The following is a 16,158-nucleotide window of genomic DNA, read 5'->3' on the forward strand; positions in this document are numbered from 1 at the left end:
AAAAATTCTATATTCACACTTTCAGTTTTGAAGCATTTGTGATTTCTTGTCACATAATAAGAAACCAAAATATTAAAACCAAATGAATATACAAATCAAAAGCCTTTTGATTTGTGAAAGATACTGTTGAGAGTATAAAAATATAAGTCACAGACTGGAAGAAAATATTTGCAAATCACAAATCTGACGTAAGATTTGTATCTAGAATATGTAATGAACTCTCAAAATGCAACAATAAAATGAACAAAATAAAAAATCAAAAAGCAATGAAGAAAATCTCTAAAGAATCTTAACCGTAGTGTACAGTCATGCTGCCCTGAACAAGCCCGATCCCGTCTGATCTCGGAAGCTAAGCAGGGTTGGGCCTGGTTAGTACTTGGATGGAAGACCACCTAGGAAGACCAGGTGCTGTAGGCATAAAAAAATAAAAAAATAAGGTATTGTAAACTGACAAGGTCCTTGCAATCTGTGAGGTCAACCAAGGGTTACCTCATCTAAAACATAAAAAAAAAAAATTAAAAAAAGAATCTTAACTGAAAAGATATATAGATGATTGCAAATAGGATTATTAAAAATGCCCAACACCATTATTCATTAGTGAATGCAAATTAAAATCACATGGTATACTACTACACACCTACAATAAAAGATAAAAAAAAAAAAATTGTCAGTATAGTATGCTGACCAGGGATGGAGAAGAACAGGAACTCTTAAATAGTGCTGCTGGAAATGCAAAATGGTATAACCACTGTGAAGAACAATTTGGTATTTTTTTAGAATATTGAGTAAAGTAAGAACATTTTAGAAAATTAAACATATGCTTACCATATAATCCAATTATCATTTTCCTAAGTATATACCAAGAGAAGTAAAAATTATGTTTCTACAAAAACCAGTATGTGAATGTTTTTAGTAGCTGTATCCATAATCACCAAAAACTGGAAACAACCAATATGTATTTCAACCGGTCAAATGTTTAGTATCTCCATTTAATGGAATGCCACTCAGCAATTAAAAAAAAAAGAAATGTACTACGTATGTATGCAACAAAATAATAAATCTTAATTTTTTTTCCTAAGTGAAATAAGACATACAATAGTGGAATTGTATGGTTCTATTTATATATAATTATGGAAAAGACAAAGCTACAGAGATTTTCCTAGGGGTATGGATGTAGGGATATGGGCTTTCTGAAAAGAGACAGCACTGGATATTTTGGAATGATAGCCCTGTTCTGTGTCATGACTATACTAGTGGATATATGACTTTGTAAACTTCTCAAAATCCATAAAATGATACATCATGAAGAATGATTTTTGTGAGGAGTGGGATCACAGATCACTTTGTAGTTCTACTTTTTTTTAATGTTTGAGGAACCTCCTTACCATTTTCCACAGTGGCTTTGCCCATTTACATTCTCATCATCATCCTCTCTAATACTTGGTATCTTTTTATAGTCACAGTTTTTCTACCTGATGAGAGTAGATATCTCATTGGGCTTTTGATTTGCATTTTTTTTTATGATTAGTGATATTGAGTACCTTCTCACATACCTGTTGGCCATTTGTATGTTGTGATTAGATCCATTTAATTTTAACATTATTATTGTTATTGTTAAGTTCGGATCAAAAACTTTATTATTAGATTTCTATTTGCTTTTCTTGTTTTCTTCCTTTTTTTAGCCATATTTTTGATTATTTAAATGATTAAGTAACATATAATAAGAAAAAATACAAAAAAAATATTTTTTATTTGCTTGAATATTTATTATTTTTTGATGTTTGTTATTCTTTTTCATGTGTGGATTTGATTTTCATCTAGTATTATTTTCCTACATCCTGATGAACTTCCTTAAACATTTTTATAGTGTTGGTATGATGAAGATGAATTCTCATAGTTTACTTTTATCTGAAAATGTTTTTAATTTTGATGGACAGAGAATTCTGTTGATAAACTTTATTTTTTCCACTTTAAAGATATTGTTTTATCCTTTCTAGGCCTCCATAGTTCTGATGAGAAGCCAGCCATTGGTCAAATGGTCATTCCACTGTATATATCATTATTCATTAGTTGCTTTCAAGTGTCTTTGTATCTTTGACTTTCAAAGATATGTTTAGCTATAGTATGTCGTGGAGAGTTTTTCACTGATATTTATTTGGCTTAATATTTGCTGAACATGTATCTGTAAATTTATATCTTTCTTCAAATTTTGGACAATTTTGGCTATTATGTCTTCCAATATATATATATTTTTTTCCACATTGATCTCACTCTACTCCTCTGGAAATTTAATTACACATATGTTGCACTATTTGGTATTATGCAAAAAGTTGGTGAGTCTCTTTTTTCCCCCCAAATATCTTTTCTCTATGTTACTTACTTTGTTAATTTATATTAACCTATATCTAGTTTGCTTGATATTTTATCTATCATCTTTTATTGGTTGTTAAATCTATTCAGTGATTTTTTTTCCCAGATACTGTATTTTTCACTTCTACCCAGATTTTTATGTTCATTTTTATCATTTATCTTTCTCCTGAAATTTCCTATTTTTCATTTATCTAGTGAGCATATTCTGTTTTTACATCACTGAGGATAAGAATAATAGCTACTTTAAAATATTTGTCTGTTGATTTGAATATATGACTCATCTCAGATTTAGACTTTGTTGATTTTCTTTTCTCCTAGAAATTCATTCATGTTCTTGGTTCTTCATATGTCAGGTGGTTTGATATTGTATTCTAGATATTATAAATGTTAAGATGTGTAGTTTTTGGGTCTCATTATATTTCTCTGGTGGTTATTATTTCCCTTGTATATCAGGAAATTCTTGCCTGTGCCTAAACTGCAAACTCTGTTTCACAAATGGCAGCTTCATTTTCTGTTCAGATTGTTTGCCTTTAGGTGAAATACTCTGAGTCTGTTCTATGGCTCAGAAGTCAGTGATAAATGTAGGTGAACAACATGTGGTTATCTTTTCTCTGGCTCTTTTTCTTTTCTTGGGTTCTTCCACTCATGTTAGTGATAGCTTCTACCAACAGTTTTCTGGTTCTCCCAACCAGAAAAACTATAGCTTTTATAACAGCACTGCTGTCACACTAAATTGTATGTGAGATGCAGTCGTCTCAGGTTAAAGTCACGAAAATGGTGAACTAACTTCATACTGCATATCTTCTCTGAACAAACACTGTTTTCCACAGTCTGTATGCATCTGTTAATATCTAGTGACTTCAGGTTATTTTCTAATATGTCAGAGTTTTATAGTTGTCTCTATGGTGAAAGTCCTCTAGTTGGGTCTTACTGCCACATAATAAGACAGGAGTTGAGAAATACTTTCTTAAAAGATAAACGTCATAGAAAGGTTGCATTTATTTAATAAAATTGAACATAATGAAAACACATGTAAAAGTTGTTTAGTTTTCAAGAGAAAATAAAATACTACTCTTTAATGTTAATAATATATTATTTAGTATATTTTTCATAAGAATATTGCTGAAATATATTATAGTTAGACATCCAACTGCACTCATATTCCCTAAAGGACTAGTTTATTTCCTAGAATTGATATCAGCCATTTTATATTATGCATTATGCTGAATATAGAGAAAGAAACACCAAAGAATGATTAAATAGTGTCATCCAAGAGCTTGAAATATTTACATGATTTATAAGAACCTATTCACAGAGTTCCTGTTTTGTAACTACAATTTGCCTTAGAACAAAAACAGCTCACATCAGGATCTAACTTACATTTTTTAAAACAAAATAATTTATTCATTATATCTACCTCCAAGTCATGAACAATTCTAGAAAAGTCTAGTAAAAATTTATATTACACAAAGAGGCAAATATTTGGTGATATTCAAAAAGTTTTTACAGACAGAATTTTGATCTTCATGACATCAACTTTATTCTACTTTGGCTGACTTTGTATATTTTATGTTAAAAATTATATGGCACTAAATAGGTGTTATACATATATTTTTGAATGTGGCTATATAAGAATATTAGAGATATAACATTTTTACCCTTCTATCACTCAGTTCAGATTCAGTTTAAAAATCAAGTTAAAAATTTAGGTTGTCACAGATGGGCTTTCACAGACCCTTTATTCTCCTTGTATACTGGTTGTTATAACATGAATTCTTTGAACTAATTTTTTCAGTAAAAAAGTTCTGGATTACTATGGCTGAATTTCTTTACTCTGCTTCTAATAGGTAAAATTAAACTTAAAATCACAAATCTCACTTCTATGAAAAACCATTAAAAGCGAGGAAAATAATTATGTCATAAATTACTTTAAATGTAAAAAAACAACCAACTAATTTGTTTGACATTTTAGAATTTTTTTTAATGCAAGAAATTGCATATCATATCTCTAAGGAGTAGGGTAATATTTTAACCCTAAAATTAATTTTGGGTGAAATCAAGTGCTTTTGAAATTGCAATAATGCAGTTAGCCAATTGTAATTTTTGTGATTTTGGTACCAGAGCATATTTATTTTCCTCAACGCTGTATTTTCCAGTGTTTTCAAAAAATTTTAAAATTCCTCAAGTTTATTTGTAAGTTATGTTATATATACAGCGCAGTGGATTTGCTAATAAGGCTCTTAATCTCTCATACAGTTTTGTGTAAATTAAAGCAATATTCAGTACTGTGAGTACTGAACAAGGTCATTTTGAGAATCAACTATGGAGGGGAAAGCACTTTGAAAACAAAAGCACTACACAAATGTTGGTAATTATACAATTTTATGATCATCTTTTACTTAAATTAGAACTATTAGGCAACAATCTTCTCAGTGCCCTTGTAACTCATCAAACTTGTTTTTCATACTAAGTATTTCATGTTTTTACAATATGCAGTTTTTCCTCTAGCAATCCAAGTTCCATCACTACTTTTAGGATTAAGAACTTGAGTAGTTATCTCTCAACAAGTACTCCAGTCTACATTAATATTTCACTTTATTCCTATTCTCTTATATAACAGTGTATTCTATGTAAGTATTCATTTTGACCTTGAACAAAGATCAAAATATAATTTAATCATATCACAGAGATTCTTTATGAGTTTACCATTACCACCTGAGAGTAATCTTGTACATATCTGGGCAACTCATTACATACTGAAGACTTCTTTTACTTGAAACTATTTTATAATGGTCAGGCTACTTTTTAAACTGTGTTTTTGCAAGTAAGGGGCTATTACAGCTTATGTAAGAATATGCTCTCTTGTCAATGAGTATAGATTGTTTTATATTCTCTGAGCATTCAATTTATATTTTGTTTTGGGGATTGCATTTAATGTATAAAGAGGGCTTACATGGGAAGAACAATTTTGTTTATTAGTAAATTTCAATGATATCTCTCTCTAATGAACTAGATTATAACTGTATTATTAACAAGACTATTACAATTAGCATTTATTTCTAAATTAATACAAAGTCCAGATTTTAATGTGTTTTGAATTTAAGAAAAATTATCTTTTTAGTTTATTCGTTTGTTTGATTGTTGCCTTTCTCTTCTCAAGCCTGTTACTATTACCCTTTGAAAAATTATCTCTCAAAGAACCTAGTAAAAAAAACAAAGGACAAACAAACAAAAAACCTCAACCAACCAACTAAAAAATCTCCAAAAGTTTGGAAACACAGTGAAATGATAGAAGTAAAGTAAAATGTGTATTCTCAAAAGTTTAAAAGTAGGTAAAACAAATATATTCAACTTTATTTTATTTTATTTTTAGAGTTTTATCAATATTAAAATTTAGATGACTTAACTACAATAATATAGAAATTTTAATTTTGATTTGATTTCATTAGGAGAAGTACTCTAACAAAATTATCTAAAAATAAAAATAATAATTTGTGAAACTCTTTTACATACCTGAAATCAAAGCAATTATGTAATTAAGCACATATGAATTTATTCTCATTCAGGGTTATTGTGGGAAGATTTCTTAAGTGTTATGTGATTATACTCAATGACAAAGTTTTCTCTTAACTTTAGTGTGTGTGTGTGTGTGTGTGTAAAGATAGTATTGCACTGATATCTAGGGAGCTATACTGTTAGATAATGAGAGCCAATGAAAAAAAAGAATACAGTGTGAGTAAGGGTTGATTAAGGACAAGAAAAAGTATTGCTGAATTAAATGAGTCCACATGAATTTGAGACCATATGTCCTTAAGATTTATCAATGTACTTTAGTGTCCTTTTCAACAAGTTTGATAATATAAGAACATGTGTAGTATGAATTAAAGCATAAGAGATAGTGGAGTAGGAGTGGTGGGCAGAGAGTGGGGCAACTGACTGGGAGTCCTTTCAAGAGAATGGTTAAATCGATGTACCATGAAAATGAAGTCCCGTAGCTTAGGTTGTATTAGTTCAAGTAGATTGAAAAGAGAGCATAGGAGGAATACAAAAGGGAGGAATGAGATCAAGTGAGAAACCAGTATACTAAAATGTAGATGTAGAGAAAATGATCTAAATATCTTACAAAAGAGAGGAACTTATATATACTGCATAGGATAAAGGAGTAATAAAAGTGGTGAGAAAGGTTAATGTCAACCCAATAGCCCAGATGTCCTGGGTTCCAAAAGCTGCTTAATATCAATATCTGCATGGTATATTCAAATGTTTATTTTTCAAAAAGTTGAAATTTAAAATCTGTTAATGGGCCAACTACATCTGCCTTTTGCACCCAAACATGAAAGATGTTTTGATTTTTATTGAAAACTCAAGGAAACATTTAATGTTCTTGAAGAACAGAGGCAAGACACTACTATGTGTATTGTCTTTAAAAATCAAGACCTTTTACTAGGTCAAGTCCTAGAGTCAATGACAAGTGTTAATGCTTAGTTCAGAGTGCTTATAATGTTTTTTCCATAGCTACTAAGATGTAAACCAACTGTCTCTTACTATTTAAAATCACCATAAATATATTGAATATGAAGCTAATGAGAAATCCCTTGTGCCAAATCTCAAGCAATAATTGCATAATAAATTCTAAAAAATTCACATAAAATAAATAAGTAGAATATTATGTCACTCTAGCAATCTTCCTTTGGATAATTAGGCACCTTAAAGAGTGGAAAACAACTATCATTTTATGAAAGGTGATTATAACTGATGTCTATCTCAAACCAGTACTATGTTATGAATACACACACAGAGACATGCACAACTTAAATCTAGAAAGATAAATGAAGATCATATATAAAAACATTCTCATTTTTCAAATTAGAAAATGAGGCCCAGAGATTAGATGTTATTAAAGTATAAATAACCTCTTATTAGATGGATATTTTACTCACAACCTATGGTTCTTGTCTCTAAATTCCAGGACTACGGTATATTATTTGTCTTTTTTCCATGTTTTATTATATTAGTATATCTTACAGTGTGTATATATTTTGTATGGGCACTTGAAATCCCTCTAAGTTAATTAATTGTTCATTTTAAAGTACACAAAACATTTATTAAATGTATTTATCTGTGTTATTATAGTTCACACTGATATTTCATTAGTACTTATTTGTAAGTGACAAAAACCAGAAACAACCAATTTAATGTAAACCATTCCCCATTAACCTAAATCTAATGAATACCAGATCATGTATATTAGCAAATCCAACCCCAAGGTTTGTAAAACATCAATGTCTCCATTTATCTTAAGTGGTTTGTAAATTAAGCAAAAATCAATACAAAATCATTTTAATTCATTTAGTTCACTCAGTATTCAATAAGTCATAGAAGATTCATTTATAAGTCTATTTTAACAGACTTCATTGTTAAGAAAACATTTGTTTCTAGAAAAATTGCACATAGAGTAATGAGAGTTCCTGTATCTGCCTCTCCTCACACACATATTTTTCTATTACTAACATTTTGCATTAGTGTAGCTACCAATATTGATACATAATTATTATCTAAACTCTATAGTTTACATTAGTTTACTGTTTTTATAGTTCTATAGCTTTTGAGAAATGCATATTATGTTTCCACCATTACAGTATCATACAGAATAATTTTGCTGTCCTAAAAATGCCCAGTGCTCTACCTATTCATCCCTTCTCTCCTCCTAAATCCTTGTCAACCGTTGATCATGTTATCGTTTTTATAATTTTGTCTTTCCAGAATGTCATCAAGTTATCATGCAGTATAAGCATTTTCAGACTAGCTTTTTTTACTTAGCAATATGCATTTAACTATATATATATATATTTGTGTGTGGCTTGATAGTCATTTATTTTTATCACAGAATAAACTCCATTGTATGAATGTACCACAGATATTTTTCATCCATTCACCTATTGAAGGACATCTTAGTTGCCTCCAATTTGGGGCAATTATGAATAGAGCTGGTCTGAGTATGTGCATGTTTTTGTGTGGATATGAGTTTTCAACTCATTTAGATAAGTACCTAGGAGTGTGATGGCTGAATTGTATGGTAAAATTATATTTAGCTTTGTAGGAAGCTACCAAACTGCCTTCCAAAGTGTCTGTACCATTCTGCATTCTCGCCAGCAGTAAATAAGAGTTTCTGCTGCTCTACAACCTCACCAGAAATTGATGTTGTTAGTGTTTTGGATTTTACCATTCTAATAGTTATGTAGTGGTATCTCATTATTGTTTTAATTTGCAATTTGATAATGACATATTATGACATTTGATAATTACATAATAACATATTATGCTGAATGTCTTTTTGCATGCTTATTTGGTATTTGTATGTCTTCTCTGGTGAGGCGTCTGTTCAAATCTTTTACTCAATTTTTAATTTTTTTGTTGTTCTTATTGTTGAACTTTAGGAATTGTTTGTATATTTTGTTTGCAAGTTCTATATCTCTATATCAGATGTGTTTTATAAGTAATTTTTTTCCTAGTCTGTGGTTTGACTTTTCATTCTCTTAACAGTGTCTTGCAGAGTATAGGTTTTTAATTTTAATGAAATCTATATTACCAAGTTTTTTTCTCTCATGGAACATGCTATGGTATTGTACCAAAAGTCATTGCCATATCCAAAGTCATCTAGATTTTCTCATCACTTCTAGAGATTGGTGGCTTTTATTTTGTAATACATATGTCAATAAATTTTTATATGAGGTTTGGTTATACATGTATCTGAAAACTGAAAATATTTAAAGGGAACACTGAAGTAATATAGATTTAGTAACTTCAAGCAGCTACCATCCTTGAGAAAGGGGAAATAAGTGTAAGAGTTTGTTGTTACCAGAATGTGAAAGTTTCAAGCAGGGCTTTTGTGGTTCTGATACCAAGAATTTGAGGAGGGTGGTTAGTGATGGTGCCACAGAAACTCAGGGGAGAGACACCAAGTACTCAAGAGCTGGAACTCAGACTTCAAAGGAGAAAGGCTGCTCAGCTGATGCTGATATCTCTCAGTGGCTCAAAGACACTGGAAAAAAACTGGAAACAGGAACCAGTTGTGCTGCCTGGATGTGAAGGCACAGGTGTGTGGTGCTATTAAGGATAATAAGTAAACAGGAAGGAATCTTTCTTCTTACATTCCCTCTTTTCTTTCCTCACTTAGAAGAACTTATCAAGGAACTAGCCATAAAGAAAAAATGTGGTTTGCAGAGTCATAGACTCAATTTTATAGAGCATAATATGAAAACGGTGTGTTTGAAGTAGAGAAAATATGACTTTACAGTTTCCTACTGGTTAATCATGGTTAGGAAAGGAGTTGTTAGGGCCTCTGATAATGTGAGTATCACAAGCTTGAGTTTCTATTTCATTTTCAAAGCAAATAATCTGTGCTAAATGCTCTCTGGTTTAAATTCATTTGAAATAAGTAGGATAATAATTTTGCTTAGTAAAATACCTATTATAGTCTCCTTTTTGTATTCACTGAGAGCTAAGTTTGTGTTATCCCCCCAGAGGCTAAAAGATTAACATGATTCTTTTTACCTTTCCATTTTCACTCTTCCATCATTTGGTTAATTGTCTTTGTTTAGGTCCTCATCAGTGTTCATCTGAATTAGTTAATATTTTTTTTTAGATTTTATTAACAGCAGTTTTTATATCATGAATGATCTACTATTAGTCACTTTTCTAAAATTAAGATAACAAGAAAAAATAAATGTGAAAAATAAAACAACACTGATATCCTAATTTTTATTAATCCCAGGTAAATTGCAAGTTTGTAGCATGGAATGAAATGCTCTATAAATCCACTTGAATTTAACCTTTCACTCATCTTTATTCATTCCCCTCCTCTGGCTTATTCTAGATATCGGAAACTATGAACTACCTCTTCCCAAAATATATGGTGCATTTTTACATATGCATATCTTGAGTTACTCTTTTATGAACTTTAAAGTAGTAATGTGCTAATTTCTAGGAGGACTCTAAAAAGACAATCTTTCATTTGAAAAAATACATCACATTGCAGATATACAAAGAATTAAGTCCTACCCTTAAGGACCTCAAAATAATGTCAGGGTGTAAGAAGAAGGCATAAAGGCTTAATAATCAGTGATTAACAATGATATAAATAATATTAATAAAAAAACCACAGTGATGTTTTAAACACTAATTGTAAATCAAATTCGATATCGAATTTATACAAATTATTTAACTGGCATGACATTGTTATGCAGTATGTATAGTAGTGATAAAATGAATCTCAGAAATCTCAGGTAAGTTTTCTGAGATTGAAAAACTGGTAAGTAGCACCCTGAGAGCCTTAGATTCCATTGACCAGAAAGCTTTATCCTTGAGTATGGATGTACTGCTTCTCTATAAATATCATGAAGGTAAAAGTTATGCCATTTAGCTTTAATAGTTAGCCAGGTAGATTATCAATAGGGAAATGATATAGTAAGAAATAATGAAAGAATAAGGTAAATAATAGTAATCAAGATAACATAGACACTAGAGAATAACACTAGGACTGGGGAGGTCAAGCAAGGTGACAGGATTAGTAAGAGAGAGATGATCTGGATATATCCACAAAGTAGAGAAAAGACTGAAGGGCCAGGGAAAGAGCAAAAAATAAATCCCTAGTAACTAACAAAGGAGAGGAATGAAAGACAAAGGAAATTGTGCAGAATATGGATGGAAACTCAAGATTTTTTAGAAATATATGTTCTAGACCTTCTGACTGGGTAGTGAGTACCTGAAATAAACCTCACAATTCTATAAAAACAGAATTCCTCATACATATCATGTTATGTAAAGTTGATCTATAGAATTTTAAATTATCATTAAGAATACTAATTCTTTGCTTTTTAAACCAATGATGAGATTTTCATTCTAAAACTTTTATCGTATGAAATATTTTCAGAATCGATTTTAATTAATGCTTCAAGGATTCCTGAGAATTCCTCAAAAATTATGAGGATACCATATTAAAAAAAAATCTTTGAGGAGAATTTGAGATGAAACCAATAGATTGCATTTTAGTTGTAAGATTTTATCATATCTAAATTACCAATGAATTTTTATGGTACTTTCCCCTGGATTGATTAATTTTGTGACCCTTTGAAATTGTGTAGCAGAGTAATATGTTGCATCATTTCTTAGATATTTTAAATAGTTTGAACATAACCTTAATTGCAGATTTATATTAAATGATTCTATATAAATTTATTTATTACCTAATTTTATTAAGCACCAATTATATAGTAACTATTATAGAAAGAAATAAAAATATTATTTTATCCATTAAACAGGTTAAAAATAAATAAGAAAATAAACAATCACACAATTGGGTAATCTTAAATTTTATTTAGACTCCATTACAGTTTTGTGGTTGAAATGTTCTAAGAAGTTTCTTCCAATTCTGAAGAAACATAATCAAGAGACTATTTCTTAAACCATATTTTCTTCACACTTGGAGTTCTCATAATTCACACAACTTGGGCCAGATTTTATGCAGACTAAATACCCACTTGATAATAACTGCAAGTCAAGCATGATTTATATAGGGTTTGTTCTAATTACTCATTTGAATAATGGAATTTCAGGTTGGCAGTAATGTCAGATTGTTAGTAAGAACCCAAAGTCAAAATTTTTCCATTTCACAGTGATGTAAACAGTAAAATTTGTTACATATACTGGTTATCATGCCTGGAATACACAGAAATCTTCCTATGATGATTTTCTCATCCTTAAAGTGGAGTAAATAGGTTATATTTTAGAGTTCAAGATGTTAAAAAAATAATTGTAGTAGAGATATTCTTTGGTTTTTACCAAAAATTTAAAAGAGGCAATAGACACTATTAATGTTCTTCTGGAAATATGTTATGGAATTTTGTTAAGTAATGGAAAGTGAATGTTCGTAGTAATACAGTGGTTTATAGGGGAATGCAAAAACTATAACCTAAAGAGCTTTTGTGTTTTATGTAAAAAGTAAATAATGACACACTTCAAATAATTGTAAATAATCTTATGGAAAAACAAAGTATTTATAATGGAATTCTACTTGACAAATTGATGTGTTTTGGCTTCCTTGTATATTTTAAAACACAAAAATATTCAACAGCTAATAAAATAAAGAAAACTATTAAAAACAAAAGCATCGTATATGACTTTTTTTGGTAGTGGAATCATATGTTGTTTCTCTAAGATTTATAAAAAATACTTTCCTCTCAGATTAGTATATTTAGAATTAATCATATAACATTAATTACAACAAGATGGATTCCTTAATCAGTATAAATAATTCATTTTAGTATATTGTTATATCCCTATGATCTGATGTCTATGTTCCATATAGCATAGTGAATGTATGATAATATAAACCTGACTTTTTGGGGAGCAAAAGTGTCAATATAGGGTTAGATTTGATGGTACTGGCACCTACTTTCATATTCCACAAAAGATTTCCTCCCTTCCTTCCTTCCTTCTTCCTTCCTCCTTCCTTCCTTCCTTCCTTCCTTCCTTCCTTCCTTCCTTTTTTCCTTCCTCCCTTCCCTTTTTCTCTTCTTTTCTTCCTTTTTTTATTTTTACCTATGTCTTTCCTTCAAAAAATACTTATTGAACACCAATTATATTCCAAGAACATGTCATATATACCTTGTTAGGTGTTTGTGAACTGGTGAGAGAGAGAAGAAACAACATCTAGCCATATGAGTAAATGAGTAAATAACAGGTCAAAAGATTAAGTTATGTCATTATCAGGGTATCCTTGATTTTATAGAAAAAATAAAAATGCTACCTTTAGTTCCCTTGGCAATATTCTTGTTACCTAAAGGGATTTGGATCTTAGCTTGATGTCTACATTAATTTAATATCAATAAAACATGAAACATAAAATCAGAACTGTCAAATGCAGAATTCTGCCAAATATAACATCTTAATATTAGTACTGAATAGAAAAGTCCATAAAATATTCATATTTTCTTATTTGAATTATATTTCATAGTATATCCATATGACTTTAGGTTATGAATTATAAAGAGATAATAAATCCATCCAAAATATATAATTCATGCCATGATTTTTGAAGGAAGATACATATAATTCCCTCATATTCAAAAATAGGTTTGTTTACCTACATGATCTATAAACATCTAATTAGACATAATAAATCAGTGTACAGATAAATGTTGTGCTCCTGTTCTTTGAATTACCAATCGAATATAAACCATAAGTTTCTTACATGTCTTTTGAAATGCGCTATACCATTTGATTTGTATTTATTTTAAATTACTCTATTTTCTTTCATATGTGAAGTAAAATAAATTAATAAATTAACAAACATAAAGACATTATCAACATTGTAATTCAGTGGTTCAGTTTTGAACTTACAATGTCCAAGTACAATAACGCTAATAATTCTGTCTTAGATACACTATGGGAATTAGAAGGGGACTTCAATTATTAACCTCCTGCTATATCCTTGTTTTATTTTGTAACATTTAGTTCGCTCAAAATATATTTATTGAGCTGCTACTATATGCCAGACACTGTTTCAGGTACACTTGGTATAGCATTAAAACAGCTCATAAAGCTCCTTCCCTCAGGAAACAGACAACCTAGTTGGTATGGGGAAAGAAACAGTTCATGGGGGAAAATAAAGAAGAGTAAAAGAATAGATAGTCCCAGGGTATGGTTTAGATTTGATCCTAAGTCACTTGAGTTTATATGCTAGATTCCCAGTGAAGTTGAGATTTAGGGAAAGGTTTTCAGACTAATGTCCTGAGGGAACGATTTGAATCAAAGTGTGTATTTGATATCATATCAGAACTCCCTATTCCTACCTCCATAAGCAAAGTATTTACTTCTATTCTCCTTCTGGAAATATACTTCTTTATCTGCGAATACTTTAACCATGAACAATCTGCTATGTATGGAACAAAAAAAATCTCCTTTTTTTTATTCACTCATAAAATTTGGGCTGGAGTGCAGACCTATTTTCCTAGATCCATCTTAGCCCATCTAGCTTGAAAGGGCTATGTAGCTAAATACATTAATAATATTATAATACTAGTTAAATTTTATTGGATACTTACTGTGCCAAGTATACTTCTCTGAAATGTCTATGTATTATCTCATTTAGTCCTTACAACAATTCTATGGATTCGATAATGTCATTTTCTTCATTACAAAAATGAAGACACATAATAAGTAATGTGCAAAACTTATATAATCTGCAGTCTTACTTAAAAGCCTGCATACATCCAGAAGTTCTTGATTTTTTTTTCTAGATACTTAAGTCAATATCGTCACTGTCGTGGGCAATCTAAATTTGTCGCTGCTTTGGTGGTGCTGGTCCTTTCTGCCAACACAGTAAAGAATTACAGATCAGCGAGGATTGGGAAAATTAAGATTTATTGAAGTACATATCAAGAGAGAAATGGGCTACACCAGAGAGGGCTGTAGACTCATATAGGTGGGGAGGTCTGTCTTATATCTGGGCTGTGATGGGAGGTTACAAGAGTGGTGCCAGTTGATTGATGTGTGGGGTCATTTTGATTGACAGTTAGCTGTTATATAACCTATTGTCAAGAGCTAATGTGGCTTTCCAGAATTTAGCTTGTTACCATTAAATTCATGAACTTCCAGGCATATCTATGACATTTTAATGATGGTATGAGGCTGAGGTAAAAAGAAGTTCAGAGTACACCTTAGTGCACAAGCGTTTGTTGCTGGCTTAAACTGGTTGCTATGCTGTGGTCATTTATGTTCTTGTACTCCAGAATGTAAGGGTATTGTTATTTGAAATATAAGTTTTTTCTGGGCTGTCCTAGCAGTGGCCTTTTGGGTTAGGCCGTCAGTGTTGTCATTGCTATGGTTACAGAGCCAAGCCTTCTCTTCCATGGCTCAGGGCCACCTAACTACCTAACAATAGCATTGGTCTCCATCTATTTTTATTTGTTTATTTGTTTACTTTACCAAGTCCAATAATATATCTTCTTTAATCTTAATTATTGAATCTTGTGTGAAAAACACCTTCCTTCTCATAATAGACTAAGTCGGGGCCCCTATTATTTATTTTCACAGCTCTATGATTTTGCCTCATCATATTTTATTTTAGTTACTCACTTAATTACTTTTGACCCTAGGAATTGAGCAGGAATTGAACCCACTTTAGGAAAAAAAAAAAAAATTCAAGAATGTGGAATAATCCCGGAACATAGCCAGTGTTTTCTAAACATTTTTGGAATGAATGGATTAAAAAAAAAAACAAAACAAACAAAAAAACACCTGAATTGACTGACAGAGTAAGGAAGGGAGAGAAGGAGGAAGGGAGGGACAGAATAATAGAGAGAGGGCACTTGACTTAATAGAAATTCAAGATATGTCTATTGTTTAAGTTATTTAAAGCAATTCAATGTTATGAATTATACTAAACTATTTTCCTAACTTAAAATTTTTAATAATTCAAGAGATAAGGACTGTGATATAATTTTGTCAGAATTCTAGTTTTGTGACTTTTATCAGAATTAAGTTTTGAAAATGTTGAATATTTGTAATAAATTAAATATTCTTGTTGGATGTAATGATGACCTTTTGATGTCATGTTAGTTTTGTCTACTCATCACTCATTCATCAGAAGTATGTTCTAAAGCCCTACGGATACGTGCTATAATTGTAGAGAGGACAGACCAGAGTTGAGCAGAGAAATTGGATAGATTAGAGACTGGAGAGAAAGAGAAAGTGTGTGTGTGTGTGTGCATGTATGTGCGTGCGTGC

General features: G+C 30.6%; 1 non-coding gene across 1 annotated transcript; it reads left to right on the top strand.

Moving 5' to 3' along the window:
* The first annotated feature begins 298 nt into the window (after positions 1-298).
* Positions 299-417, top strand: LOC120607590 (5S ribosomal RNA). Its single transcript, XR_005654173.1, has one exon. It is a non-coding gene; the product is annotated as a 5S ribosomal RNA (ribosomal RNA).
* Positions 418-16,158: the final 15,741 nt, after the last annotated feature.

Source organism: Pteropus medius, unplaced genomic scaffold, assembly GCF_902729225.1.
Source record: "Pteropus medius unplaced genomic scaffold, Ma_sr-lr_union100, whole genome shotgun sequence".
In the NCBI taxonomy this organism is placed as follows: domain Eukaryota; kingdom Metazoa; phylum Chordata; class Mammalia; order Chiroptera; family Pteropodidae; genus Pteropus; species Pteropus medius.